The 22,392-nt window shown below is 45.4% G+C and overlaps 2 protein-coding genes across 12 annotated transcripts in view; one reads left to right on the plus strand and one right to left on the minus strand.

Moving 5' to 3' along the window:
* LOC146861466 (uncharacterized) overlaps positions 1–22,392 on the minus strand; it is a 356,537-nt gene that overhangs the window by 182,379 nt on the left and 151,766 nt on the right. For 9 of the 11 annotated variants that reach the window (XM_085645792.1, XM_085645784.1, XM_085645791.1 and 6 more), the window contains exon 1: positions 196–282. The exons of the other annotated variants lie outside the window; for them this stretch is intronic. The gene's annotated coding sequence lies outside the window, so the exon portion shown is untranslated. Of the gene's footprint in view, positions 1–195; positions 283–22,392 lie in introns of those variants that run through there. 11 annotated transcript variants of the gene reach the window in all.
* PIH1D2 (PIH1 domain containing 2) overlaps positions 450–22,392 on the plus strand; it is a 111,200-nt gene continuing 89,257 nt past the window's right edge. Inside the window, exon 1 of the mRNA XM_085645793.1 lies at positions 450–818. The gene's annotated coding sequence lies outside the window, so the exon portion shown is untranslated. The remainder of the gene's footprint in view (positions 819–22,392) is intronic.

A 22,392-nucleotide genomic window follows, 5' to 3' on the forward strand; every position in this document is an offset into this window, starting at 1 on the left:
AATCATACCACCGAAACAACTGCTGGGTAGAAGATTTCTCTCCACTTTCACTGTTTTCATCCTACACCCCGTTTAGCCCTCTTTCATCCCTGCCACCTGGAATTGTGGGAGGCGCCAGCTGGCCTGTGTAGGGCAATAGAGACTGTTAACTTATGACTCAATTTACTGTCGAATCCATGACAGACTCTAACTCACCTTACATCACCGTCCAGCTGGTTCCAAATTGCATAGGCTTCCCACAAGCCGGCGGAGGACTACTCGGACAGTGTTTATTCCCCGAAGGGGCACGTGCGGGCACCACAGCCAATGGGCACTGCAGAATTATGTGTCACGCATGAGGATTGGCCGAGGTGACACCTGTACACCACTCCTAGATCGCCTTACACGTTATGAGTCCCTCCTACTCTTAGACTATTATGAAAATATGTTCAGCTATTGGATTGGTCGTCATATACGACCCGGAAGTACTGAAATTGGACAAATGTTATTCGTTGCAAGCTCAATAGCTGACAGTAGGCTGAAATTCAGTGCTTTAAATGAAAACGGGGCGGGGAGTTCTCTGGTGGGGGCGTGGCCAACGATGCGTAACTAGGAAACATCTCCAAGAGGCGCGGCTGTAGTTAAGGATGCGACTTGAATTGTGAAAACCACGATGTAAACCAAAAATACAATTTGGAATCTCTTTTTTGACACTTTAATATGCGAGTACTTGAGGAATTTTGGCAAGTGAGGAGCTCCACAAATTCTTCTTGCGGAGTGTGAAAAAAATATTGGTATCCAAGGTCTGGAGGGTCGTGAGCAACTTAACGATTGTGCAGGTATTGTGTTTTCCCTTTGCCCAGGACCGTCGTCGCAGAAGGAAAGACTGTGGAGCACTGTGTTTTGTAAAGTTTGTATCTGATGTGAGAGCGGAATTGTTGTCGGCCACTTAATGAACACTGACAATGGTTGGAATTTTTTACTGGTGGTTTAATGAAACTGCTATTGGCAAAGCCAAAAGGTCTCACCTATGCAAAAGCTATTGGTTATGCTAAAGTGTTTTACTCATGTTGCACAGCAGAATGGCTAAAAGTTAGTGATGTGTAGTGTAGTGTTGTAGAGTGGAGTGGCGAAAGTAGAGTAGAGTGTGTAGCATCTTCCCCAACCCAGGAGCATGCAAATGAACACGCGACACACACGCAGCTCTGCAACAGGAGTCTTTATTCTTCAGCATATGATCACGCATCACACACCTTGCATCATAACTTGTATACTATCCACTAGCGGCCAGTGGAGGGAGTGCTGCGGGGCAGTAGGGCGGGGCGGGGGAGGGGCTGGGTGGGGGGTAGTAAACACCGGAATACGGAGATAAGTAAACAATTAAATAAATAGAATTAATTTTGTTGCGTGAGCTGCAAAGCAAAATGCAATGCAGCGGGCGCAACTAAATTTGTTTTATTTATTTAATTGTTTACTTACCTCCGTTCATCCGTATTCTGGTGTTTACTATCCCCACCCTGCCCCCCCCCCACCCCACTCCACCGCCCCGCAGCACTCCCTCCACGGGCTGCTACTGATACTAACACCTCCCAGTAGATTACATAATTCTTGTTTAGAATCCACTTAGAACCGCAAGGGTCCCCGTGTGCATAATATCAAGACAATACATCTCCCCCTTTGTTAGATAAAAAGTATAGAAAACATTAGTATCATAGTTCTTCAATGAGTCGTCAAGGCGCTCGCACTGGTCTGCCAGATCTAGTGGTACGAGGTATCACTTCACTTGTGATTGCAGGAGCTGATGAACACTGAGGTAGGTTTTAAAGTGTGACAAGCCCTGTGTGTTAGACTTTCCGGGACGATGCACCGTCACCATGTGCCCTTTTCACTTTTCAACCCTCAAGGGTCGACAGCAAACAGAGTGTCCGTTTTCCTCTTCCGTTTGGCCAGTACCCAATACCCTATATTGAAGACTGCTTCTTGGGCGCGTCAGCGCTGATCAGCATATGTTTTCATTTGCACTTTCGAGAAGTGTCTGTGACACAAACCTAATTGGCATTCATTGGTTGGTCCGATGCCAGTTGTGGTAGTTTGGTTCTGATGGCTCTCCCAAATAACAAGGTGGCGGGACTCTCATCGGTTGTGGAGGGAGGAGTTGATTGATACTCACGAAGGGCTTGACACATGGCTTGGTTTAGATCGCTTCCTTCTATCAATAATAGTTGAATTACCCTCTTGAAGGTGCTCATGAATTGTTCAACAAAATATTGGCTTGGGTCCAGAGAGGAGTTTTCTTTTGATGCTTGACACTGAGTCAAACTAGAAACTCCTTCAATTCTTTACTATTGAAAGGCAGGCCATGGTCAGATTTGAAAATAGTAGGGATGCCTCACCCTGCAAAGATGTCCTCAAGCTGCTTGATGACTTTGTCATGGGTTGTCGATGATAAGTTTTCCACCAAAGGAAAATGCAAATACATCAGCGACTACAATGAGATGATGTCCTTATCTTCGAGGCCCAAAGAAATCAACTGCAACTCTCTCCCAGGCATGTGCAGGAAGGTCAGACATTGTCAGTGGATGCTGCATCACTTTGGGATATAAACAGTTAGAAAGGTGACCTGCTTTCAGCTCTTTCTCAACTCGTTCATCTAGGCGAGGGAACCATACTCAGTCTCTTAGGGCTCTTCTGGTGGCTACAATGCCACGATGTCCTTCATGGGCTAGCTCAATGACTTGCTGTCTCAGGCTCTCATGAAATCCAACATCATCAGCAAAGGGTTGAATACTTTTTTTTTCCAAGATTGCGTTGTACTGAAGTTTTTTTAGATTGAGCATGCCTTTATCTGCATTGGTAGCAACAATAATCTGTTCAATGAATAGAGCTTCTGATGTGCTGGACCTCCCAATGAAGTTGAGACACTCTTCAGCCGCTTTGGATGTCAAATTGGTGAGGTAGTGGCACTCGTGAAAAGTAATCTCTAGGGGTTTGGTCTTTGCCCGGCTTGTGCACAACCGCATAGTCGTACTCTTGCAGCTGCAACCCCCAACTCTCGATGTGAGGTGGCATCTTAGCTTTCAGGTTTCCAAAGATAGTGAGCAACGACTGGTGGTCTGTGATGATAGTGAAATGTTGCGCATATAAAAGCACATGCAAATGGTCGCAGGCCCACACTACAGCCAGACTCTCCTTCTCCGGCTGAGAGTACGCATGCTCTGTTTCAGACGGGCTTCTACTGGCATAGGCCACAATGTGTCTCTGGGCCTTTGAATGGCCATTGTGTGGAGCAAGGATTCCCGCCCAGCCCAACTGGGCTCGCATCTATTGTGATCTCAGTATATAACCTGGGGTCAAAATAGACCATTTCAGTTCTTTCTCAATTGCATGTTTTATTTCCTTGAAACTTTGATCGCATTCAAGAGATTACTGGAATGGGACATTCAGCTTTGTTACTTTTCTCAATAGGACGCTCATTGTAGCAAAGTCATGAACGTACCTTGAGCAATAACTGGTCATGCCTAAGAAAGATAACAGCATGGTTACATCTTGTGGGGGCAAGTAGATGACAGTGCATGCACCTTATCCGAGTCAGGAGTCATTCCCCATCAGAGAATATGTGCCCAAAGAATTTGTTTGGTTTTGCGAAACTCATACTTTGCTGCATTTAGAGTGAGACCTGCATCAGCAAGTAATTGGCACACTTGTGTAAGAGCCTTGTCATATACCTGTTTGTGTTGTCCCAAATACCAATTTGTCATCACTGTAATTGAAAGCATGTGTAACAGGTTGAATTTCGTGGCGAATAACATCCTGGACGATAAGAACTCATGAAAACATTAAACCTATGCTGATGCTTCAGTCCCCTTTTTATTCAGACAAAAATAACACAACTCCTTTACTTGCACTAAGGGACACCACACACTGCCTACACCAAAATATACATTTTGAACCTCGCTCCAGGTTAAAGACCAGAGTATGCTCTTTCATGTCTATTGTTTTCTAACACCACAACTTATCACCCACCAACAACACTCCTCTCTTTAGCGGTCATTTTAAACAGGTACCAGACCAGACATTACATTTTTGCAGCAGGTACAGTGGCACCGTGCCCAACAGAAGCACAATGAACATCAACAACTTCATTTCAACTATGTAAATATTCCTCTTGTGTCCCTAGACTCACCTCACCCCTCCCCAGTTCCCCTATGCTTTTACAAAGTCCTAACTTTCATTCAGGCAGCCAGTCAACTGGCTCCAGGACAGTAATTTCGCTACTTTGTGCTTATATGCACAAATGCAAAAGTTGTAACATTTACCTTTCTGCTACTTGTAAAGAAACAGACACCATTGTCTTAGCACCACTCTAAGAATCTCTCCTCTACCCACCCCCAGTTCTAAGCAGAAATCCACTTAGTGAGCCATATAAAATACATTTCTGTGATGTGCACTATACATTCTTTGCAGCAGGCATATTACTTTTCTGTGCTACTTTATTCAGAGTTAAAGCTACCACTTGACATAACTGTGATCTCTCGCAGCACATACTTTAATTACAGACTTATTGTGCAATTGTAAATGTTGTTTAAACATTGCTTGACACACTGAAAGTCTGCAGAAGGTGCTTTTAAACCAGTAAAAGAAAAAAGAAATACAGCACCCACGAGCCCGCTGCCAAGTGCGGTGGCACCAGTCACACCGCTCTAAATCACTGTGACACAAAAATACAGGTTCTATACTCTATGAATATCTACTCTACACCACTGCACTCTACTCTGTGCCACTACACTGTACTCTGTCACTCCACTGTACTCTGCCACTCCACTGTACTCTATGTCACTCTACTGTATCCTATTCCACTCCACTATACTCTATTCCACTCCACTCTGCACCACTCTAATCTATGTCACTCTACTGTGCACCACTCTACTCTACTCCACTCTGCCCCACTCCATCTTACTCTATGCCACTCCAATCTACTCTGCCCCTCTACTAGACAGAATACCACTCTGCCACTCACCGCTATGCCACACCACTCTATGCCATGCCACTCCCCTCTATCTCAATTTACTCTTCGCCACTCTACTCTACTCTACCCCACTCCATTTTACTCTATGCCTCTACATTCTACTCCATGCCACTCCACTGCACACAGTGAAACTCTATGCCACTCCATTACATGCCACTCTGTGCCACACTATGCTACGCCACTCCACTCTACGCCAATCTACTCTAATCCACTTTACGCATTTCCACGCACTCTACACCACACCATTCTTCTTAACTCAACTTAACTCAACTCAACTCTACTCTACCACACTCCATTATACTTTATGCCACTCCACTCCATGCCACTCCATTCTATGCCACTCTACTCTCTGCCACTATACTCTATGCCACTACACGCCACTCTACTCCACCCACTCTGTCATTCCATACAAAGCCACTCTGTGCCACTCTACTACACGCCACTCTACTCTGCGTCACTGTACGCTACACCACTTCACTCTACGCCCCTTAACTCCACACCACTGCCCTCTCCTCCACTCACTCCACTCTATGCCACTCCACTATACTGTATGACACTCCTGTATTGTATTCCATTCTACGCCACTCTACTCTACGCCACTCCACTCTACTCCATTCTACTTTACACCACTCCATTCTACTCTACACCACTCCATTGCACACAATGAGACTCTACTTCGCTCTACACTACTCTACTTTACTCTACCCCATGCCACTCTACACCACTCTATACCATTCCACTCTACTCTACACCACCCCATTCTTCTTAACTCAACTTAACTCAACTCAACTCTACTCTACCACACTCCATTATACTTTATGCCACTCCACTCCATGCCACTCCATTCTATGCCACTCTACTCTCTGCCACTATACTCTATGCCACTACACGCCACTCTACTCCACCCACTCTGTCATTCCATACAAAGCCACTCTGTGCCACTCTACTACACGCCACTCTACTCTGCGTCACTGTACGCTACACCACTTCACTCTACGCCCCTTAACTCCACACCACTGCCCTCTCCTCCACTCACTCCACTCTATGCCACTCCACTATACTGTATGACACTCCTGTATTGTATTCCATTCTACGCCACTCTACTCTACGCCACTCCACTCTACTCCATTCTACTTTACACCACTCCATTCTACTCTACACCACTCCATTGCACACAATGAGACTCTACTTCGCTCTACACTACTCTACTTTACTCTACCCCATGCCACTCTACACCACTCTATACCATTCCACTCTACTCTACACCACCCCATTCTTCTTAACTCAACTTAACTCAACTCAACTCTACTCTACCACACTCCATTATACTTTATGCCACTCCACTCCATGCCACTCCATTCTATGCCACTCTACTCTCTGCCACTATACTCTATGCCACTACACGCCACTCTACTCCACCCACTCTGTCATTCCATACAAAGCCACTCTGTGCCACTCTACTACACGCCACTCTACTCTGCGTCACTGTACGCTACACCACTTCACTCTACGCCCCTTAACTCCACACCACTGCCCTCTCCTCCACTCACTCCACTCTATGCCACTCCACTATACTGTATGACACTCCTGTATTGTATTCCATTCTACGCCACTCTACTCTACGCCACTCCACTCTACTCCATTCTACTTTACACCACTCCATTCTACTCTACACCACTCCATTGCACACAATGAGACTCTACTTCGCTCTACACTACTCTACTTTACTCTACCCCATGCCACTCTACACCACTCTATACCATTCCACTCTACTCTACACCACCCCATTCTTCTTAACTCAACTCAACTCTACTCTACCACACTCCATTATACTTTATGCCACTCCACTCCATGCCACTCCATTCTATGCCACTCTACTCTCTGCCACTATACTCTATGCCACTACACGCCACTCTACTCCACCCACTCTGTCATTCCATACAAAGCCACTCTGTGCCACTCTACTACACGCCACTCTACTCTGCGTCACTGTACGCTACACCACTTCACTCTACGCCCCTTAACTCCACACCACTGCCCTCTCCTCCACTCACTCCACTCTATGCCACTCCACTATACTGTATGACACTCCTGTATTGTATTCCATTCTACGCCACTCTACTCTACGCCACTCCACTCTACTCCATTCTACTTTACACCACTCCATTCTACTCTACACCACTCCATTGCACACAATGAGACTCTACTTCGCTCTACACTACTCTACTTTACTCTACCCCATGCCACTCTACACCACTCTATACCACACCACTCTACTCTACACCACCCCATTCTACTCTACATCACTCCATTCTATTCTACACCACTCCACTGTACACAATGTCAGACTATGCCACTCCACTTTATGCCACTCTACTATATGCCATGCCACTGCACTCTACTGCATGCCACTCTACACTATGCCACTCTTGGACACTTCACTCTATGCCACTCCAAGCAACTCTACTCTGCTCTACTCTACGCCACTCCATGTCACTCTACGCCACTCTACTCTACAGTACTCTGCACCACTCCACTCTACTCCATCCTACTCTACACCACTCTATGCCACTCCACTGTATTCACCCGCAACAGTTTAAAGTTGTAAAGCAATATATGGTCTTGCGAGCGATGTGGATCCTACAGTGGTAGGAGGCACATTGTGTTTTTTAAACACCCCTTACACACCAAAAGGGCCCATCGTGTCATGCTTCATCATAGGGGTCTTCGCACTCCTCTACGAAGCGCGGCGTGCTACTGACCAACGAATACACTGGAGCACTTGATGTAACCACTATGTGTAGTGTGTGAGAGTGTGTGAGTGGTAGGGTCTACAGTGATGAGTGAGTGAATGTTAAAAAATACCTGGCAAATGAGGACTAAAAAAAGTTTAATAAACCCCTTTGCTGGTATTGTTAAAAGCAGTGGAAATGAGGTTTAACGTATTAATGTACGACACCTCCTGTGTGTCTGTGTCAACATGTTTCGAAGCCAAAGGCTTCTTCTTCAGGACGGGTACACAGATCCCTACTCTACTCACAGAAGGCGGTCAATACCGTCGAGAAACATAGGGAATACTATGTGTAATTTATATGCAGTGTGCCTCTTAAGCTCAGTTGGTCAGGCGACAAAGGGAATATCTCTATCTCTTGCTATCCAGAAGTTCAATGCCTCATGAGCCTGGGAGGAAACGCTGTGCTAATGAGCACTGAATGTGAGGATACTACCTCAGCCGACCGTCCCCTCCGTGGCTCCGTATCTTGGAAAACCTGGTCTTAACTTGGCGAAATGAGGAGAAATGCTTTATTTCTCCTCGTTTTTGCTTTTTCCCACGGAAAAAGCTAAATGCATTGGATTGTTTATGTTAGACCTGGCACCTTGGTGTGAGTTTCCCTTCCACTTTTTGCTGATGTGCCTCATTGTGTTTTGTTGGTGTTAGCTGCTCAGGGCACTGTGCCACTGCTAATCAGTGCCACAGTGCAAGTGCTCCCTTTTGAAAAGTGTATACATTGATTGGTGTCCATGTTTGGCTTATTTGGTTTACTATCAGCCCCTAGTAAAGTGCACCAGGAGTGCCAGGGCTTGTAAATGCAAATGCTGCTGGTGGGCTTGCAGCACTGGTTGTGCCACCCACAGAAGAGGCCTAGTAAAATGTGTCTAGGGTCTGCCACTGCAGAACCTGCGTGCAGTCTGGTACTGTCGCGCTGACTGCGCAAGTGCACCCACTTGCCAGTCCCTAAACCTTCCCTTAACTACATATTAGTCACCCCTCTGGTAGGCCCAAGGGCAGGGTGCATTGTAGGCATAAGGTAGGACATGCCCTGATGTGTGTGGCATGTCTTATTAGTGAATTACAGCTATTTTCGTTTTTCACTATTGAAGGCTACCTGCTCTCCATAGGCCAGAATGGGCTGCTGGAATTACTACACGCTGTAATCCCAGTGGACTCAGAGAGCATGGTAGAAAGTCAAGTTTAGTATGCCTGAACTCAGAATAATAAAATACTTCTTTTAGTAAAGTTTATTTTAATATCCTGTGTTTGTAAATACTACTTTTAGAAAGTTAGTATCTACTGACCTGGCCATTTCAGTCCGCCTCTGCTGTGTGTGTGTGTTCTGCCTAGTAACAGTAAAGGAGCAGGGCTGGGGAATTCCAGGAGACAGGCTGGCTGCCAGGTGGTGGGTAGAGAGATTACACCAGGATGGGTGGGAGGAGTACACCTTTGACTATGAATAGACCTGTGCTCTGCCACCACAATGCCGGCTCCGCCCCCTGTGGAGCGGATGATGTCTCTGCCCTACTGCTGAAAGGAAAGAGCAGAGTCACCACAACAAAGTGCTCCAAAACTGGATTGAGCCAGGCCCAGGCCCCCTGGCGACAAAGAACAAAAGAATTGTGCTATAAAAGAAGGAGCCCTGCTCCTAAGAAATCAGACCCTGTTTGCGCCACGACGAACCTCTGCCTGAAGAGAAGGACCTGGGAAAGCTGCATGGAGGACTACTGTCTCTGACCTGTGAGACTGGCCTGTGGTGGGTGCCTTGCTGCTGAAGGAGAGGAGGAAAAGACTGAGAAAAGACTTTGAAATTCAACTTGTGCTGAACAATCTCCAAGGGCTTGCTGGTGAACTCGCCCCCTGAACTGCGCCCCAGGAACAGTGGGCGCTACCTTTTCCTAAGAAGAAGAGAAGCTGCTGGAGGTGACCCTGTAACACTGACCCCCAGAGAACCTGTGTGCTCCTCTCTCTCTCCGAGCACCGTGACGTCTGCCACCGGGGCTACCGTAAGCACCGCAAAGGCCTGCCTGCCTGGCCCAAGCACCGCAAGCAACTGCCCCCCGAGCCGTAGCTCGCAACGCAAGGAAGAGACCCTGGACGTCCAAGCGCCGAGCCTCTGCGACCCTGCGCCGCTGTGATCACTGTAAGGACCCCAAGCACCTGTTCGTCACCTGGACGAAGCCGACAGCGCTGCGACGCGCTAGGAATCACCCCCGAGCCGCCCTTCCTTCTGCCAACCTCGTTGTGCGCTGGGGACTGTCCTCGCGTGCTCCACGAAGCACCGCCGCCCTCTGACTGCAAGGGACGACAACGCGACGTGGGACACCTCCTTGTGGACTCCTGAGGCCGCAGCGAACCTTCCCATCAAAGAACTAAGGTATTTGTGACTTGTACGCCGTGGTACGACCCGTACTTGCCTTTGTACGAGCCGTACCTGCTCTGCCGTCCTTGTGCGGCGCGTCCCTGCCTCTGTACGGCCCGTACAGTGTAAAATCCATTGCCGGCACTCACGCGGGAAGCGTGGGACTTGGCAAGAGACGTCCCGAACGTGTACTACGCGTACCTGCGAGGGTACGGTCTGTACGGTTCTCGTCCGGCATACGCGTACTCATGCGAGAAGCGTGAGGAACGGCACAACGCGTCCAAATAGCGGTACGACGCGTACCAGAGGCGCTACGAAGCGTACAATACCCCAAAGAAGCATTTTTAAAGTAGAACTTTGCCATTTTAAGATCTGTGGACTGCCTGAAAGCAATACAAGTAACTGGAACATTATTGAAGCAAGAGAACTGTATTTTGACAACCTGCCTAAAGAAATCTTTTATATAAAGAACTTTATTTTGATATAAATACAGCCTTGTGTCTTTGTGTGGTGGGGAGGTGATTATTGTGTGAGATATCTTAAACGCTTAACCTAATGCCCTCTGGAAATCTAGCCTGACTGCTCGCGCCACGTTACCTAGATGGTGAGCAGGGGTTATTTTTAAAGAGGTAATCCTACGCCCTGACTTAGAGGAAAGGGTCCCTGCTTGTCGCAAGTGCATACCTGCGCCAACAAGAGACCCCGGATTCTAACAATTTATTTTCAGGAAGGTGACACTTCCTGCACATAAACAATCTTTTAAAAAAAATACATTTTGTACTTTCCATGTATGCTGTATTAGGCAGCACACATAGAAGCAACAAAATGGCATTTCAAAATTGTTCATTTGCAGGAAGGGGGAACTTCCTGCACATAAATAATCTTCCCCTGCACGCAGACACCCATGCACTATTGTGCAAGGGTGCCTGCTTTGGCACTACACTGCTAAATGTAGCGCCAGCGCAGGGGGACGCAGGGCTGGACCATATTCTTGTAAATATGGTGCAGCCCTGCGTTTCTGAAGTGGCGGAGCATGTCGCCAAGCCAAGGAGGCTAACCACACGCTCTGCCAATTCTGTTGTAAATATGCCCCTTAGTATTATATATACTTTTAATGGGAAGGTTGGTGCTGCATCTCCATAACTAACTTTTGAATGGTTGGTTTTATTACGCAGGACGAGGCTCCTGCTCTTGCCAGGGCCAGACTGAAAACCCAAAGCAGCCCTGGCAAATGTTTTCGGACCAGTCCCTATACAGTGCACACCAAGTACAGTGAGTGAGCCTGACCACTACAAAGGGGGCTTTGTGAGGCTTTCCCCCCCAAAAAAATTAGGAAACAATGGTGCAGTCTACAACACAATTATCATTATATTATGAATTGTATTAGCTTATTAAGAATAGTAAATGAAGACCTTACTAAGCACCAGGATATGACAATCTTTGTTGGGGTTCTTCAATGATTTCCTTATTATCACCCTCCAGCAATGCCTCTCATCTCTCCATAGCTCCTCTGTTACATGTATTTCATTTGTTTTATAGCATCTCTCAGGCCATTGTAGGATGTCAGAGCACTTTACATCACACACATATAGAGACAATTAATCATACGTGTAAATCAGTGTATAGAAAATGTTACATAAGGAAAAGGCGACTACAAGGTGTAGGATTCACATGTCATTTATACTGGTAGGTAGGCCTTTTTAGAGAGTGCTTGGTCTGGAGAAGCACAGACTCGGGATTCAGAACATAACTCAGTGGTTAGCATTGGCTTTAACAATAAAAATGTATTTCCACCCAAATAAACCTTTTTAGGATAATGATAGACTGGGGAAAAACATAAGTTGCTAACTTGTACCATGCAGTTTGCAAGCAGCTCTTTGATGACAGTTTATAGGTCACTGTGCTAGATTACGATTGTCCCTTTTGAATTGCACAGTGACAAAAGAATCTCTGTGACAAAAGCAATAACCCACTGACCTATGCACATAAAATACAGTTTTTTTAAATGCTACATTAAATAAGTTAAAGCTGCCACTGGACAAAACTCTCATCTCTCTCCAGCAGGTACATTAATCACTTGCACTTTCTTGACACTTTTATTGTTGCTCGACAACTGCTAATTTTACAAGGAACTTAGCAGTTCTTTTAACACTGCTGCCTGCAGACCCCCTGGGAATGTGCCACGGACCCCTGGGTACCACAGTTTGAGAAACACTGCTCTACGCCACTCCACTCTATTCCTCTCTGCTACTCCACTCAATGCAATGCCAGTCTACAGCACTCTACACCACTCCACTCTATGACACACAACTCTATGCTACGTCTCTACTCCCCTCCATACAATGCCACTCTATGGCACTCTATGCCACTCCACGCCACTCCAGTCTGTGCCACTCTACTGTACTCTACTCCATGCCACTTTACAGTACGCCACTCCAGTCTATGCCACTCGACTATACTCTATGCCACTCCACGCCACTCGGTTTTGCTCCACATTACTCCACTACACACCACTCTGTGCCACTCTCCTCTGTGCCACACCACTAACTTGTAGCCATGCTAAACAGCAACCATGCTGCTGTACCTCTTAGCCAAAAGACATTGGCAAAGGCAATAGTTTTTGCATAGGAGAGACTTGTTCATCTTGGGCCTGCCGCTCCCCTTGTTCGTTTTCTGCTTTCCAAATTTTTTAAAACTGCACTTTTGAGTAAGCAGTTTTTTCTGCATCCAGTCTTTTTCCGAGCCGCATTACAACACATACATACTTTTATTCATCCTTAATTACTTAAAACCTTTGCATGATCAAGTATGACATTTAAAAATACTGTTTAACATTGCATTATGAGCTGTTTTAAAATTCTTGGCAGATCAGAGCACAATAAAAAAAAGTATGATAGGCAGAAAATGCATACTGAAGAAAAACTCAATCACATGCAACATAACACACTCAGCTGTTCAAGCATTTAGTTTATTTTCCACCAACAGAAACAACGTGTTTAGTATAGGGTCATTTGGGTTTAACGAGCAAATGATAGCTTGCCTATCGTTTGAATACACCTTATATAAAAAAAAATTGCCTTAGCAGGTTGCGTCTTTCCATTAAGAGTGCCAAACAAATACAGACGAGATGGATTAATGATTTGTTCTATTTTTTTACACAGTCTTCACAGATTATTGTACCTTTCCTTATCCCACCTTGAAACTCGGTCAAGGGCCAGTGAGAGACCTATAAGGCATACATTCATGTTAAATGAAACTTGGATATCCAACTGAAAAATAAGCTTGACAGCGCAATGATGTATAACTAACTATAACCATCCAAGCATGAGATCGTTTTGTTAATGCAATTTGATCCTGATTGTGCAACAATATTCTTGTGCCTTTGTTAATGTTTTTTTTTTAATTTATAAAGTGGCTTGTGCGTCCCAGAATTCTCGTGCTAGAAGATTAATAAGGGCAGTTTCCATATACAATTGGGCAGGGAATCTAACATCACTACTTGTCATTTCGGCCTAGAGCAAGTGGTTTAGGGAAGGATGCTTTATCTAAGTTTATGAAAGTATTTTAAATAAGCCCCTTACCTTACAGTGACCTTTTTAACAATCCCAAACTCCAGTCGCACCTGAGCAGGGGATGCAGATTTTGGTAAATGAAATAATTGTTTGTACATTCTTGTAACAATTTTATCCAACATGATTGATTCTCTCCCTTGCAGGGCCTCACAACTGTAACTAATAGTAGGTAGCAATTTGTCATCAATTACTTTCAACATTGGGTTAAGTAGTGGGCCCTTGAGAGTTTTTTATAAAGTAACCAAAGCTGATAATAGGGCACTTGCCATTGCTTGAATTTGATGCTTATGATCAAGGAATGATCCTCTACGGTCAATGATTAATCCCAGATATATGCATTCTCGGACCCGCTTGAATTGACAGTTGTTTAAATAGAATGTACCCTTTCTCTTGAGATATATATTTTTCAGATGCCATTGCTTTGGTTTTATTTAGATTGACTTCTGATTTGTCGGGGACTATGTAATCGTGTAGCTAAAGGAGTTGTTGAAGAACAATGTGAGTTTTATTGATAAAGACAACCTATCCGCATACAAAATATTTGAAATAGTTTTGCCACTAAGCTTAGTGTGGGTGTGAGTTGACATTCTATGGTTCACTGGTAATATTGGCAAAAATAGATTGAGTAATAACTGAGCTACCACACAACCCTGTTTTAAATCAATAGATGGTGGAATTTTATGAGAAACTCTCTGTCCATTTCTGACCTTCACTCTCACCTAGGTGTTATGATGCAGGAGTTGTACCGCTCTAAGTAGGTTTGCAGGAATGCCCTAGTTCTTCATTTTCTCCCATAACCTGTTTCTGGGACCTTTGTCAAATGCAATTTAAAATCCACAAAACAAAGAAACAGTGAGGTGGTTTTCACTATGGTGTTGTTGCCAATCACTGATTATGCATGCAGATTTGTTGTGCTACCTGTACCTCAGCTGAAGATGGTTTAATTTATTGGAATGATCTTTACTGATTCAGCCCAGGCATTGGAATCTTTTAGCAGAAGTGTTGAAAAGCATTTGGCGTTGTTATCCAGCAGTGTAATTAGGCGGTAGTTTGCTGGAGATGCCTTATTGCCTCCAGAGACGTTTTAAGGCATAGGCAAAGCCCAACTTTCTAGGGGCCCCATCATTAAGCTTTCAAGACAGTCCCAGACACTGGCATAACACAAAAAGTATAAAAATGAGTCAGAAACCACTTCCAAGGTCCCTACTATCTCGTAAATATTCAAAGGCTTTGCACTGAATGGAGTCCCTTTGAAGGACTGGAGTCCCCTTAAAGCTTGGAGGTCATCAAAGAGGGCTGTCAATGATTAGACCATAGTTGCTGAGGGCGTGAATGTGGTGAAAATGGATAATAAATGTATAGTTGTTCCGAGCAGGGGCCCCAAAATTATGTTTGGCCCTGGGCTCCCTAAAATCCTTAAGATGTCCCTGATCGCCTCCTTTATAGATTGGATGCATGATTGCACCGCTCCATTAGTTAGTAATAAACTCATTCACAAGTAGTTAGTGATACAGCCATGACAATTTTCCGGACCAAAGTTCAGTGTTGATTTTAAATATGGCTTGAAGGAGGCTGTTTGGGCCAGTAGCACCATCTTTGCGACTGTACATGATTAATATCATCAATTTGCGCTGGCTCATATGACAGAGGCTCAGTAGTTGTTGTCTTTTTGACTTCATGTGGTCTGTTAGGATTTCCTGAAAGGCTGAAATCTATTGGCATTAGCTGGTAGCCAATGGTTTTAATGCCCCCCCAGCTTCCTTCTTTGCCATATATAGGGTCTTCTGATGTTGTGCTCATGTTAAATTCGCAATATTCGTGTTATTTGCAGTCAAAGCCCCTCTCTCCATTTGAATTTCTATTTTCTAGAATTTATTTAAGTTTTTTGCATTACTTACTTGAATGGGTTTAGTCTAGAAATTATCTTAGTACTGTTTTTTTGCTTAGTAGAGATATTTTTTAAGTTGCCTTCTTGCCAATCTTAGATTACCTATTATTTGATTGCTATTTAGGTTTTTCTTCAGCTTTCAAAATGCTTGGTTTACCTTCCTCCAGTTCCTGGAGTTTATCTCAGAGCAGATTAGATGGATCCAATTGCACTGCATGTTGGGAAATTTAGCAAAAAAAAACTCCTTAGTACACTGTTACCAACCTTGTGAGATTCCTTTCATGAATTTCCCAGGAGTTTAGTAGCCCTCTACTTTGCAACTTTGTCCTAGACAGATCAACCATTCCATTTTAACCTTTTGATATTCTGTGTGCTGAAACCACAAGGCAGTTCGACTTTGAGAGAGAGGGTAGTGTGTAACTCAATTGACTGGGGAAAGTGATTACTGGATTCTAGCTAGCCTGGCTGATAAGGGGTGATGCCCTGAAACCAGTCCCAGGATGCTTGTTTCCGGTCCAGGGAGGTCCTAGCTTGGCATGTCGGGCTGGACTGTTCCCATGAGGAGAAGGGCCAAGACTGATTTTCATATGGCTGGGTCCAAACTGGGGTGGCGTGGTGAGCAAAAGAACAATGGATTAAACCCAGATCTTTGTGTCTGATGGTGAATGTTTCCATTGTTCAGCATTCCGTCCATCATTTGTTCTTTTTGGATTTTGTCTCTGGGCACTTTCCCATTGCTGACCAGTGCTAAAGTGCAAGTGCCCAATGCGAAAATGTCATGGTATTTGATTTCTCCATGATTCGATTATTTGATTTTCCAGTAAGTCCATAGTACAGTCCAACAGGTGTGCCCAGGGTCTATAGGTTAAATGCTACTGGCGGGCCTGCATCACTGATTGTGCCACCCACGTGTGTAGCCCTGCAAGCCTGTCTCAGGCCCGCCACTGCAGAGCCTGTGTGTGCAGCTGTAAACTGGCAAGTGTACCCACTTGGACCAATGTGAAGGAATATTGTGCACTCCTTTATTTTTTAATGATGCTGCCTCTCTATACAATGCGTGCATCTGCGTGTGTGTGTGTTGTCTCAACTACACAACCTGGACCTGACAATAAAGCACAGCTGAATGAATCTATCACTCAATATAAACCGTCTTATGAAATGATTAAACCAATCTTGTTTAACATGTTCTGTTGTACATATTTCTCAATGCATAAAATACGACATAATATTCTTTGATGACCTAATACATTCACCACTCCTGAATTAACATATACAAATTTAATGATGTCAAATGTACAGTCATTTTCCATGAAACATTACACAATTAATCGCTTTATTGTACAATTTTACTGATGACAAAAATTCAATGGCCCATTGATTTCATGAGAAAGGGTTTATATTGAGTGATAGATTCATTCAGCGGTGCTCGCAGGGTCCAAAGAATTTGTTCTTTGACTCTCTTGTCAAGTGTACCCACGTGCAAGGTCCAAACCTTCCCTTTTATTACATGTAAGGCACCCCTAAGGTAGGTCCTAGTTAGCCCCCTGGGCAGAGTGCAGTGTATTTAGAATGCTTGACATGTACAGTTAAGTTTTACATATCCTGGTAGTGAAAAATTGCTAAATCCTTTTTTCACCACAGCAAGGCCTTTCTCTCCCATAGGTTAGCCTTGGAGCTGCCTTATAACATCTTACAAGTGGAAAATTGGAGTTTGGTGTCGCTGTACTCACAATTTAAAAATGCGAGAATTTTCTTACTTTAACCATTCTGTGCCTCTGCCTGTCTCTGAATACACATCTGGGGCAGTGTGACAGTTGGGCTCTTGTGCATTCCAGGCCTCAAAAAATCTACGCGTCCACTCACAATTGTGAGTGAAATTTTAGCAGATGGAGCTTTATTAGCACCTACTCGACCCTGCTGGTGAGTAAACTTAAGCTGGAAGAAACAGGTGTTCTGTTCCTTCAGCAAGTGAATGAGCAAGAAAGAGGCCTTTAAATCTGGTTTTATCTTGACACGTTTGGGGACTGCTCAAGGACTGAGGTCAAATGTCAGTTGTCTTTTTACTAATTGTTGCTCATGTGTTCCTGGAAAATGGTGTTAGTTTTCCTTCTCCTATTACAGTTAACGCTGTTTTTCAAGTGAGCTCTCTGACAATAATTGTGAAACAAAATAATTGTGAAGCAAAATGCAGTAAAATGTCAGTTGTTTTCCTCTAAAACAATATTTGAACAGCTTGAAAGTGAATAGTACAAGCAGATCAAGAAACTTTTAATTGTAATTCAGAGGTGTGCTGCAAACAAAGATTTAAATTGGAGGAAAACAAATCAGAACACTTTATTTGGTGATGTTCAAATGACAAATATTTGTAGAAACTTTATTTCCAAACATTGTACACTATATAGTCTTAAAACCACGTGTCAGTGACAAATTCTGTGGCCATTCTAATGTAACATCTGCTGATTGCAAAGAACAGTGGGCTGCTACTTTATGCTTTAGGTATGTATTTATTAAAAGTGATAGTTTTTAAACATGATGTGAGAGACATTCCTGGCCAAGCCCTGATGGCAATGTATTTAATGAACAAGGGAAAAGTCTGCAGTCAAGTATATCTTATATGTGGCTAGATTTGCATTCTATATGGAGCTAATGTTTTGTCTATTAAATAAAACAAAAGAGTTCTCTGTACAGCAAACGTGCTGAACTTGCGTATTTGAAGGTGCTCTCTTATGTGATAAAGAAGAAAATGGCATCTCAGTGAATTAAAATACTTGCCTAGGATCACATAATTTGAAACCAGTTTCTTGGTCAAGAGCATTATAATTAGGTCGAGTAGATTATTTAAATCACTAAGCCTGCAGTTCTAGTAAAATGTTTTTGAATTTTCGATGCCTGCATTCTCTCTAGACAGTCACACAAAGGGGGCTGAGGTGTGCCGTGCATATCCTGATCGCCCATCTCAAGGCTGATGGGCCTTCCTGAGCTAGAGTGGTGGGAGGAGTTGACACTGACACCTGAATAGGGCTGTGCCTGTCCTCACACAAAGAAGTCTCCACCTAATGTAGTGTATCTGGAGCCAGGGCAAGGAAGGGCCGGGTCTTCTTCACTACTAAGACTTTTCTTTGAAGTTTGCCTACTTCAAAGGCTGAAATGGATCTAAGTACTGGACCTGTGACACCATATACGCACAACACTTCTGGACTGAGGAAATTCTGCCAGGAAGAAGAGCTGTGTTGCCGTCAGTAGGGACTGCCACTTTGCTGTGTTGGCCTGCTGTGTGCTGCTTCTGTCCAGGGAGAGAAAGGACTGGACTTTGCATTCTACATCATGCTTTCCATGTGACTCCGAGGACTTGAATTGCGCTGGTCTCCCGTTGGAAGTCTCAGGGCCATCAAAAACTTCATCTGCCAGCATCTGGGCTACTCTGCTGAGAGCCCTGCTCTGCCAAGTGGTGCCAAATTCAGTTCTGGGCCCGCCCTTGGAAGTGAGTTGTGGTGTTAGAAGAAGAAAACCATGCATCAACTCCAAGCGTCACTTTAGAATTGGTGCACCCTGCTAGAATCACTGCATCGGCGCTGCCTGCACTGAAGTCGTGGTCGCCACTCGCTGAGTGCACAACGCACCGACAGCTGTTTACAATGCAGGTTCCGACTTTGCTGCAAGGCCTCGGGGAGTCGCCGCTGCCAGAGTCTTGAGCATTGCATCACCACTGGCGTAACGAAAATGGAGGGGGCCTCCCTGCACGGTACGAAGAGGGGCCCCCTCCAGGCTCAATCAGGAGCTCTCTGGCCAGAGTGCAGTGCCGAGGGGGCCCCCTGGAGCTTGGAGCCCCCCTGCACCGTGGTGGCTGCGGGGGCCTGTGTTACGCCCCTGTGCATCACGATGCCTATGACGCACTGCTCCGATGCAGATTTGACGCTTCGCGTTGGGACATCGATGCATCATCGACACACGTAGCCTTCAAAAACAGAGATCTCACACTCGCAGTCTACTTATCATCTTCCCTTCGCCTTGCATCATCACCGGCCGTTAGCGACTCAGCAACCCTACCCCCCTCCAGGAACTGACGCATCACTTACTACAAGCGACGGATCACCGCCGTTGTGCAATGAACTGTCACTGAGCATCAACGACCTGCATAGCAGTAAGGAACCGACGCATCATTTGCTTTAACGATGCCTCACCTCCCCTGCGCCACACATTGTCTTTGATTTATGACATATCTAAGGTGCTTTGTCACGGTCAAGTGCAACCATTGATTGAGCTATAACTTTATTTAATCTTTAAAAAAAATATATATATCTTGACTTGTGTTTGTTGGATTTTGGTCTTGTTTTAATCAGATAAATGTTGGCTGGTTTTCTAAACTGGTATAGAATCCTTTTGTTATGTGTGTGTGTCTGTGTGTGTCTGTCTGTCTAACTTAGTGTCTTAGTCAATAGCATCTAAGGCTGGTATTGACTGCATCTATCATTCCAATAAGTAGGAAGCTGTTTTGTTAGTGCCTTATGGATCAGGCAGCGCAGTTTAAAAAATGGCATGTTTCCTAAGTTGTAGCCAGTGAAGGGCTTTCAGAATGGGAGCAGAGAATAAGCAAGAGTGGAGTTTGCAAATTAATCGGGCTGCTGTATTCTGCACCACTTGGAGCTTAGCCAGCCATAAGTTGTTTGCGACTTCGAGTAGTGCATTCCCATAGCCTAGGTGACTCGTATTCTGTGCCTGGACTAGGGTTTTTCTTGATGATTTGGGGAGCCATGGAAAGATTTTCCTAAGTAAACGCTTGGTGGCAAAACAGGTGCCACAGGTTGCACTGACTTGGTCCTTCATAGAAAGTGTCTGGTCCAACTTTACGCCAAGATTTTAAACCACCTGCTCTGGACAATGGGCATGGCCTAATCCAGCAGGCCACCAGTCCGTGTCATAGTGTGTTTGTTTATGACTCATCCTCATTATGGTCGTTGTTAGACCTGGCATCATTGGCATGAGTCTCTCCTCCATTTTTTTCTGTTTGCCTCCTCTGTTTACGATGTTTTTGCTGGATTATTGCTTTGGGCACTGTGCCACTGCTGATCAGTGCCACAGTGCAAGTGCTCCCTATGTTAAATTGTTACATTGATTGGTGTTACCATGATTGGCTTGGTTGACTTACTGTTCAGACCCTAGTCTAGTGCACTGCGTGTGCCAAGGGCGTGTAAGTTAACTGCTGCTGGTGGGCTTGCAGCACTGGTTGTGCCACCCACAGAAGCAGCGTGTAAAAGGTGTCTCAGGCCTGCCACCGCGGCGCCTGCGTGCAGCCCCTGACTGCCATGTCGACTTGGTAAGGAAACCTACTTACCCGTCTCTAAACCTTCACTTTGCCACATTTCAGACACCTCTATGGTAGGCCCTAGGGCAGGGTGCATTGTTGGTAAAAGGTAGGTCATGCCCTGATGTGTGTGGCATGACCTAATAGTGAATTACAGCCATTTTCGTTTTTCACTATTGAAGGGCTACCTGCCTCCAATAGGCCAGACTGGGCAGACTGATTATTAACTCCATTATAATCTATCTGACTCAGGGAGAATGGTAGCAAATCGAGTTTAGTATCCCTGAACTCAGAATTTAATAACGCACCCTTTAGGATGGATGGTTTTTAAATTCTATGTTTGAAAATAGCACTTTTAGAAAGTGGCTATTTTCTTGTCCAACTATCTACCGGTCTCTGCTGGTTTGGTGTGTGTGTCAGGGCCTGGGTGGCTCCAGAGGTCTGAGCGAGTCAGTGTGGGGTGAATGGGGCGTTTACACGTAGAGTGAGGGAAGAGTAGCCTGCCCTGCCTGACACAATACTGGCTCCGCCTCCTGCTGGGCGACTGATAGCCCTGCTCCTGCCGGTGACAATACTGGCTCCGCCTCCTGCTGGGCGGCTGAGGACTCTGCCCTGCCCAGTGAATAGGCCAGGTGCCTCTGCCTGGCAACACCCACAACAAACCTGAGATGGTGGGAATCTCCCTGCTTGGACAAAGGGAACAAAGGGAAAACGGGGTATAAGAGAAGGACCCCTGAACCAAGAACTCAGATCACTTCTGACAAGGAAACCTGTACCAAGGACAAGAAGCCTGCTGATCTAAGGACTTGCCTCCCCTTTCTGCCAGAGTGCTGTTTTGCTGTGGAGGAACCTGAAAGCTGCTTCTTTATTTTTGCCAAGGAACAAGGAGAGAGGAACTTGGTGTGTACTCTCTGAACACTTGCTAGGAAATCTCCAAGGACTGGAAGAGTGCCAGTCTCCTGTTGAAGTCACAGGGCCAAAGGACTTCACCATCTACTGAATTGCTGAATTGCTGGAAAGTGTTGTTTCCAGTACACAAGGGAAAATCTGCAGTCTCGACGCCAGCAGCAACGCCAGTGAGCAGTGGGTAGCGGCCCCGGCTCCAAGTGACCCCGTCTCGACGCCGGTATCGACGCCAGGGAGGAGTGAGTATCGGCTCTGCCTCCAAGCGACCCCGTCCCGACGCCGCTGCTGATCGCATCGACTCGACGCCCGTCTCGACGCCGTGAGCGCTGCTCCGGCCCGACATCCCTCGACGCCGCTGCGGATTGACCCGACTCCGAGGCACGATCGACGCCGACCTCGACGCCGACATCTCGACGCCGTGGATCATCGTTTTCTTCGTTTCTCAAGGTACTGTACTTGTGGGGTCTGTTGCAACTCCAGGCTCGACGTAGCGCTCCTCGCGGTCGACGCCGAACCTTGGGAATCTTGTAGACTCGACGTCGTGTGACTCCTGTGGGGGTTACATTGTTGCCAAAGAACTGTGC

Source organism: Triturus cristatus, chromosome 3_1 (genome assembly GCF_964204655.1).
Source record: "Triturus cristatus chromosome 3_1, aTriCri1.1, whole genome shotgun sequence".
NCBI lineage: Eukaryota > Metazoa > Chordata > Amphibia > Caudata > Salamandridae > Triturus > Triturus cristatus.